Source organism: Heptranchias perlo, unplaced genomic scaffold (assembly GCF_035084215.1).
Source record: "Heptranchias perlo isolate sHepPer1 unplaced genomic scaffold, sHepPer1.hap1 HAP1_SCAFFOLD_776, whole genome shotgun sequence".
In the NCBI taxonomy this organism is placed as follows: domain Eukaryota; kingdom Metazoa; phylum Chordata; class Chondrichthyes; order Hexanchiformes; family Hexanchidae; genus Heptranchias; species Heptranchias perlo.
The window spans coordinates 15,001-22,500 of record NW_027139810.1 but is presented as its reverse complement, the minus strand read 5'-3'; positions in this window follow the sequence as shown (position 1 = coordinate 22,500).

Sequence of the window (7,500 nt, the reverse complement as noted above, 5' to 3'; positions counted from 1 at the left end):
CATTTTGGTCAGATTTGCCTCCAAAATTTTCAGATTGAGTTGACGAATGCCCCCTACGGGGTAACCTCTTGCCCTTTCGGACCTGGTCCCTGTGACTTAATTTCCGCCTTTTGCTCAATCGTTTCCCCATTTATAATTAATTTTAAAAATCTGGTTACTCAGTTCTGGTTTACCAGTTCCCTCTTCGGACTTAGTTTTTGGTTAATCATTTCCGGTTCACCAGTTCCCGTTTTGGACTTAGTCTCTGCGGGCCGTTTCTCATCTTTTGGTTCATCAGTTCCCCTCTTTTAATAATTTTTTGGCTGCTTTCGTTTGATCATTTCCCTGCCTTCTGGGTAACTTTTCCACCTTAGGACTTCATCGCCGCACATTGTTTTCGACTTCTGGTTGATCATTTCACCCCTTTTAATCATTTTTGTAACTTTTGGTTAACCATTTCACCCAGCTTCTGGTTAACCATTTCCCCTTTGGGACTTAGTCTGTGAGCATTCTTTTGGGATTCTGGTTAACCATTTGCCAATTTTTAAAAAATGTTGCCACTTTTGTTTAATGCTTTCTGGTCAACCTTTCCCTCTTTCAGACTTCACCGCGGCACATTGCTTCAGCCTCCTGGTTAATCATTTCACCCCTTTTAATCATTTTTGCAACTTTTGGTTAACCATTTCCCCCAGCTTCTGGTTAACCATTTCCCCTTTGGGACTTGGTCTCTGAGCATTCTTTTGGGATTCTGGTTAATCATTTGCCAATTTTTAAAAAATGTTGCCACTTTTGTTTAATGCTTTCTGGTCAACCTTTCCCTCTTTCAGACTTCACCGCGGCACATTGCTTCAGCCTCCTGGTTAATCATTTCACCCCTTTTAATCATTTTTGCAACTTTTGGTTAACCATTTCCCCCAGCTTCTGGTTAACCATTTCCCCTTTGGGACTTGGTCTCTGAGCATTCTTTTGGGATTCTGGTTAATCATTTGCCACTTTTTTAAAAATGTTGCCACTTTTGTTTAATGCTTTCTGGTCAACCTTTCCCTCTTTCAGACTTCACCGCGGCACATTGCTTCAGCCTCCTGGTTAATCATTTCACCCCTTTTAATCATTTTTGCAACTTTTGGTTAACCATTTCCCCCAGCTTCTGGTTAACCATTTCCCCTTTGGGACTTAGTCTCTGAGCATTCTTTTGGGATTCTGGTTAATCATTTGCCAATTTTTTAAAAATGTTGCCACTTTTGTTTAATGCTTTCTGGTCAACCTTTCCCTCTTTCAGACTTCACCGCGGCACATTGCTTTAGCCTCCTGGTTAATCATTTCACCCCTTTTAATCATTTTTGCAACTTTTGGTTAACCATTTCCCCCAGCTTCTGGTTAACCATTTCCCCTTTGGGACTTAGTCTCTGAGCATTCTTTTGGGATTCTGGTTAATCATTTGCCACTTTTTTAAAAATGTTGCCGCTTTTGTTTAATGCTTTCCCTGCTTTGTGGTCAACCTTTTCCCCTTTAGGACTTCACCGCGGCACATTGCTTCAGCCTCCTGGTTAATCATTTCACCCCTTTTAATCATTTTTGCAACTTTTGGTTAACCATTTCCCCCAGCTTCTGGTTAACCATTTCCCCTTTGGGACTTGGTCTCTGAGCATTCTTTTGGGATTCTGGTTAATCATTTGCCACTTTTTAAAAAATGTTGCCGCTTTTGTTTAATGCTTTCCCTGCTTTCTGGTCAACCTTTTCCCCTTTAGGACTTCACCGCAGCACATTGCTTTAGCCTCCTGGTTAATCATTTCACCCCTTTTAATCATTTTTGCAACTTTTGGTTAACCATTTCCCCCAGCTTCTGGTTAACCATTTCCCCTTTGGGACTTAGTCTCTGAGCATTCTTTTGGGATTCTGGTTAACCATTTGCCAATTTTTTTAAAATGTTGCCACTTTTGTTTAATGCTTTCTGGTCAACCTTTCCCTCTTTCAGACTTCACCGCCGCACATAATTTTCGACTTCTGGTTGATCATTTCACCCCTTTTAATCATTTTTGCAACTTTTGGTTAACCATTTCCCCCAGCTTCTGGTTAACCATTTCCCCTTTGGGACTTAGTCCCTGAGCATTCTTTTGGGATTCTGGTTAATCATTTGCCACTTTTTTAAAAATTTTGCCGCTTTTGTTTAATCGTTTCCCTGCTATGTGGTCAACCTTTTCCCCTTTCAGACTTCATCGCCGCGCATTGTTGTCGACTTCTGGTTAATCATTTTTCCCCTTTAAATCTTTTTTTGCCACTTTTGGTTAACCATTTCACCCAGCTTCTGGTTAACCATTTGCCCCATTTTACTGAATTTTTCCGCTTTGGTTTAATCATTTCCCTGCTTTCTTGTCAACCTTTTCCCCTTTTGGACTTCGCCGCCGCACTTTGCTTTTGCCTTCTGGTTAAACATTTCTCCCCTTTTAATCCTTTTTCCCACTTTTGGTTCACCAGTTCACCCAGCTTCTGGTTCACCATTTCCCCTTTGGGACTTAAGTCTCTGAGCATTCTTTTGGGATTCTGGTTAACCATTTGCCACTTTTTAAAAAATGTTGCTGCTTTTGTTTAATGCTTTCCCTGCTTTCTGGTCAACCTTTTCCTCTTTCCGACTTCATCGCCGCACCTTGTTTACGACATCCGGTTAAACATTTCTCCCCTTTCAATCCTTTTTGCCACTTTTGGTTAAGCAGTTCAACCAGCTTCTGGTTAACCATTTGCCCCTTCTTACTGAATTTTTCTGCTTTTGTTTAATCATTTCCCTGCTTTATGGTCAACCTTTTCCCCTTTAGGACTTCGCCGCCGCACTTTGCTTTCGCCTTCTGGTTAATCATTTCACAACATTTTAATCCTTTTTCCCACTTTTGGTTAAACAGTTCACCCAGCTTCTGGTTAACCATTTGCCCCTTTGGGACTTAAGTCTCTGAGCATTATTTTGGGATTCTGGTTAACCATTTGCCACTTTTTAAAAAATGTTGCCGCTTTTGTTTAATCGTTTCCCTGCTTTCTGGTCAACCTTTTCTCCTTTAGGACTTCGCCGCCGCACTTTGCTTTCGCCTTCTGGTTAATCATTTCACCCCTTTTAATCCTTTTTCCCACTTTTGGTTAAACAGTTCACCCAGCTTCTGGTTAACCATTTGCCCCTTTGGGACTTAAGTCTCTGAGCATTCTTTTGGGATTCTGGTTCACCATTTGTCCCTTTTTAAAAGATATTGCTGCTTCTGTTTAATCCTTTCCCTGCTTTGCGGTCAACCTTTTCCTCTTTCAGACTTCATCGCCGCGCATTGTTTTCGACATCTGGTTCAACATTTCTCCCCTTTTAATCCTCTTTCCCACTTTTGGTTAAGCAGTTCACCCAACTTCTGGTTAACCATTTGCCCCTTTTTACTGAATTTTTCTGCTTTGGTTTAATCATTTCCCTGCTTTATGGTCAACCTTTTCCCCTTTAGGACTTTGACGCGGCACATTGCTTTCGCCTTCTGGTTAATCATTTCACCCCTTTTAATCCTTTTTCCCACTTTTGGTTAAACAGTTCACCCAGCTACTGGTTAACCATTTCCCCTTTGGCACTTAAGTCTCTGAGCATTCTTTTGGGATTCTGGTAAACCATTTGTCCCTTTTTAAAAAATGCTGCTGCTTTTGTTTAATGCTTGCCCTGCTTTGCGGTCGATCATTTCACCCCTTTTAATCCATTTTTGCCACTTTGGGTTAAACAGTTCACACAACTTCTGGTTCACCATTTCACATTTCGGAACTTTTATTCCCACCATTACTTTGGGCTTCTGGTTCATCATTTCACGCTGTTTTACAAATCTTTGCCGCTTCACTTTTAATCCACAAACCGTGGCTCGCTTTCGGGTGGGGGGGGGGTAGCGGGTTTGGGCCGGGCACTCGACATCCCGGTGTGCGACCGGGTTCGTTCTGGTACCGCTCGGTGCCCCTCGTCCTGCTCTTGCCGCGGAAGCAAACCAGACGACCGTCGGTCTCACGCCCGAGGGGAGAGGAGGCGGAAAGCGGTTTGCAGCCTTTCGCTGTACCTCCGGCGGGCAGCGCCGCACCTCCGAGTGCTCGGTACCGTTCGCTGCGCCTCGTCCGGCCGCACGCAGCGAGCCAAACCCGGAGGAAATCGGCCTGTGCCTTCTCGAGATATGGGCCTCCGGGTGGGACGGACAAACCGGGGCCCCGAGCTCGCTTTCGGCGGCCCGGCACTCGACTTCCCGGTGTCCGAACGTGATCCTTCCGGTACCCTTCGGTGCCCCTTGCCCGACTCCAGCTCCCGTGCTGAAGCGGAGTCGGTCGGCCTGACGGCCGCCGAGTTAGCCAGCGGAAAGCGGTGCGCAGCCTTTCGCTTGCAGCTCCGGCGGGCAGCGCCGCACCTCCGGCTGCTCAGTGCCGTCCGCTGCTCCCCTTCCGGCTGCACGCAGCGAACCATACCCGGAGGAAATCGGCCTCGGCCTTCCGGAGATATGGGCCTGCGAGTGGGACCAATAAATCGGTGCACATTTCCGGCTCGGTTTCCGGCCTCGGCACTATCAGTTCACGCCGTCCGACCGACGTCGTTCTGGCACGGTTCCGTTGCTCCTTGATCCGGTCCAGCCACGGTAATCAGCCGAAGATGGTGGGGGGGGGACACATTGCCCGCCGAGTTAGCCGGAGGAAATCGGCCTCGGACTTCCTCAGATATCAGCCTCCGGGTGGGACAGACAAACCGGGGACCCGAGCACGCTTTCGGCGGCCCGCTGGTCGACTTCCCGGTGTGCGACCGGGTTCGTTCCGGTACCGTTCGCTGCCCCTCGTCCTGCTCTAGCCGCGGAGACAAACCCGACGACCGTCGGTCTCACGCCCGCGGAGGGAGGTGGCGGAAAGTGGTTTGCAGCCTTTCGCTGTACCTCCGGCGGGCAGCGCCCGACCTCCGAGTGCTCGGTACCGTCCGCTGCGCCTGGTCCTGCCGCACACAACGAGCCATACCCGGTGGAAATCGGCCTGTGCCTTCCAGAGATATGGGCCTCCGGGTGGGACGGACAAACCGGGGCCCCGTGCTCGCTTTCGGCGGCCCGCTAGTCGACTTCCCGGTGTGCGACCGGGTTCCTTCCGGTACCGTTCGCTGCCCCTCGTCCTGCTCTAGCCGCGGAAACAAACCCGACGACCGTCGGTCTCACGCCCGCGGAGGGAGGCGGCGGAAAGTGGTTTGCAGCCTTTCGCTGTACCTCCGGCGGGCAGCGCCCGACCTCCGAGTGCTCGGTACCGTCCGCTGCGCCTGGTCCGGCCGCACGCAACGAGCCATACCCGGAGGAAATCGGCCTGTGCCTTCCGGAGATATGGGCCTCCGGGTGGGACGGACAAACCGGGGCCCCGAGCGGTGGCACCCTGCTCGCTTTCGGCGGCCCGGCACTCGACTTCCCGGTGTGCGAACGTCATCGTTCCGGTACCCTTCGGTGCCCCTTGCCCCACTCTAGCTCCGGTGCTAAAGCGGAGTCGGTCGGTCTCACGGACGCCGAGTTAGCAGGCGGAAAGGGGTGCGCAGCCTTTCGCTGTCACTCCGGCGGGCAGCACCGCACCTCCGAGTGCTCGGTACCGAACGCTGCGCCTCCTCCTGCCGCACGCAACGAGCCATACCCGGAGGAAATCGGCCTCGGCGTTCCGGAGTTATCCGCCTCCGAGTGGGCCTGACCAAGCGGGGTGAACTGGAAATCATTAACCAACGTACTTCCATGTTTTCACCCGCAGAGGGCAGCACTCTCTTCTCCGTTTTAAACTGGGCCGACCCGGCTCCGTTTCGAGACCCGGCACTCGACTTCCCGGTGTGCGACCGGGTTCGTTCCGGTACCGTTCGCTGCCCCTCGTCCTGCTCTAGCCGCGGAACTAAACCCGACGACCGTCGGTCTCACGCCCGCGGAGGGAGGCGGCGGAAAGTGGTTTGCAGCCTTTCGCTGTACCTCCGGCGGGCAGCGCCCGACCTCCGAGTGCTCGGTACCGTCCGCTGCGCCTGGTCCGGCCGCACACAACGAGCCATACCCGGAGGAAATCGGCCTGTGCCTTCCGGAGATATGGGCCTCCGGGTGGGACGGACAAACCGGGGCCCCGAGCGGTGGCACCCTGCTCGCTTTCGGCGGCCCGGCACTCGACTTCCCGGTGTGCGAACGTCATCGTTCCGGTACCCTTCGGTGCCCCTTGCCCCACTCTAGCTCCGGTGCTAAAGCGGAGTCGGTCGGTCTCACGGACGCCGAGTTAGCAGGCGGAAAGGGGTGCGCAGCCTTTCGCTGTCACTCCGGCGGGCAGCACCGCACCTCCGAGTGCTCGGTACCGAACGCTGCGCCTCCTCCTGCCGCACGCAACGAGCCATACCCGGAGGAAATCGGCCTCGGCGTTCCGGAGTTATCCGCCTCCGAGTGGGCCTGACCAAGCGGGGTGAACTGGAAATCATTAACCAACGTACTTCCATGTTTTCACCCGCAGAGGGCAGCACTCTCTTCTCCGTTTTAAACTGGGCCGACCCGGCTCCGTTTCGAGACCCGGCACTCGACTTCCCGGTGTGCGACCGGGTTCGTTCCGGTACCGTTCGCTGCCCCTCGTCCTGCTCTAGCCGCGGAACTAAACCCGACGACCGTCGGTCTCACGCCCGCGGAGGGAGGCGGCGGAAAGTGGTTTGCAGCCTTTCGCTGTACCTCCGGCGGGCAGCGCCCGACCTCCGAGTGCTCGGTACCGTCCGCTGCGCCTGGTCCGGCCGCACACAACGAGCCATACCCGGTGGAAATCGGCCTGTGCCTTCCGGAGATATGGGCCTCCGGGTGGGACGGACAAACCGGGGCCCCGAGCTCGCTTTCGGCGGCCCGCTAGTCGACTTCCCGGTGTGCGAACGTCATCCTTCCGGTACTCAACCGTGCCCCTTGCCCCACTCTAGCTCCGGCGGTAAAGCGGAGTCGGTCGGTCTCACGGACGCCGAGTTAGCAGGCGGAAAGCGGTGCGCAGCCTTTCGCTGTCACTCCGGCGGGCAGCATCGCACCTCCCAGTGCTCGGTACCGTCCGCTGCGCCTGGTCCGGCCGCACACAACGAGCCATACCCGGAGGAAATCGGCCTGTGCCTTCCGGAGATATGGGCCTCCGGGTGGGACGGACAAACCGGGGCCCCGAGCGGTGGCACCCTGCTCGCTTTCAGCGGCCCGTCACTCGACTTCCCGGTATGCGAACGTGATCGTTCCGGTACCCTTCGGTGCCCCTTGCCCCACTCTAGCTCCGGTGCTAAAGCGGAGTCGGTCGGTCTCACGGACGCCGAGTTACCAGGCGGAAAGCGGTGCGCAGCCTTTCGCTGTCACTCCGGCGGGCAGCACCGCATCTCCGAGTGCTCGGTACCGTACGCTGCGCCGCCTCCTGCCGCACGCAACGAGCCATACCCGGAGGAAATCGGCCTCGGCGTTCCGGAGTTATCCGCCTCCGAGTGGGCCTGACCAAGCGGGGTGAACTGGAAATCATTAACCAACGTACTTCCAGGTTTTCACCCGCAGA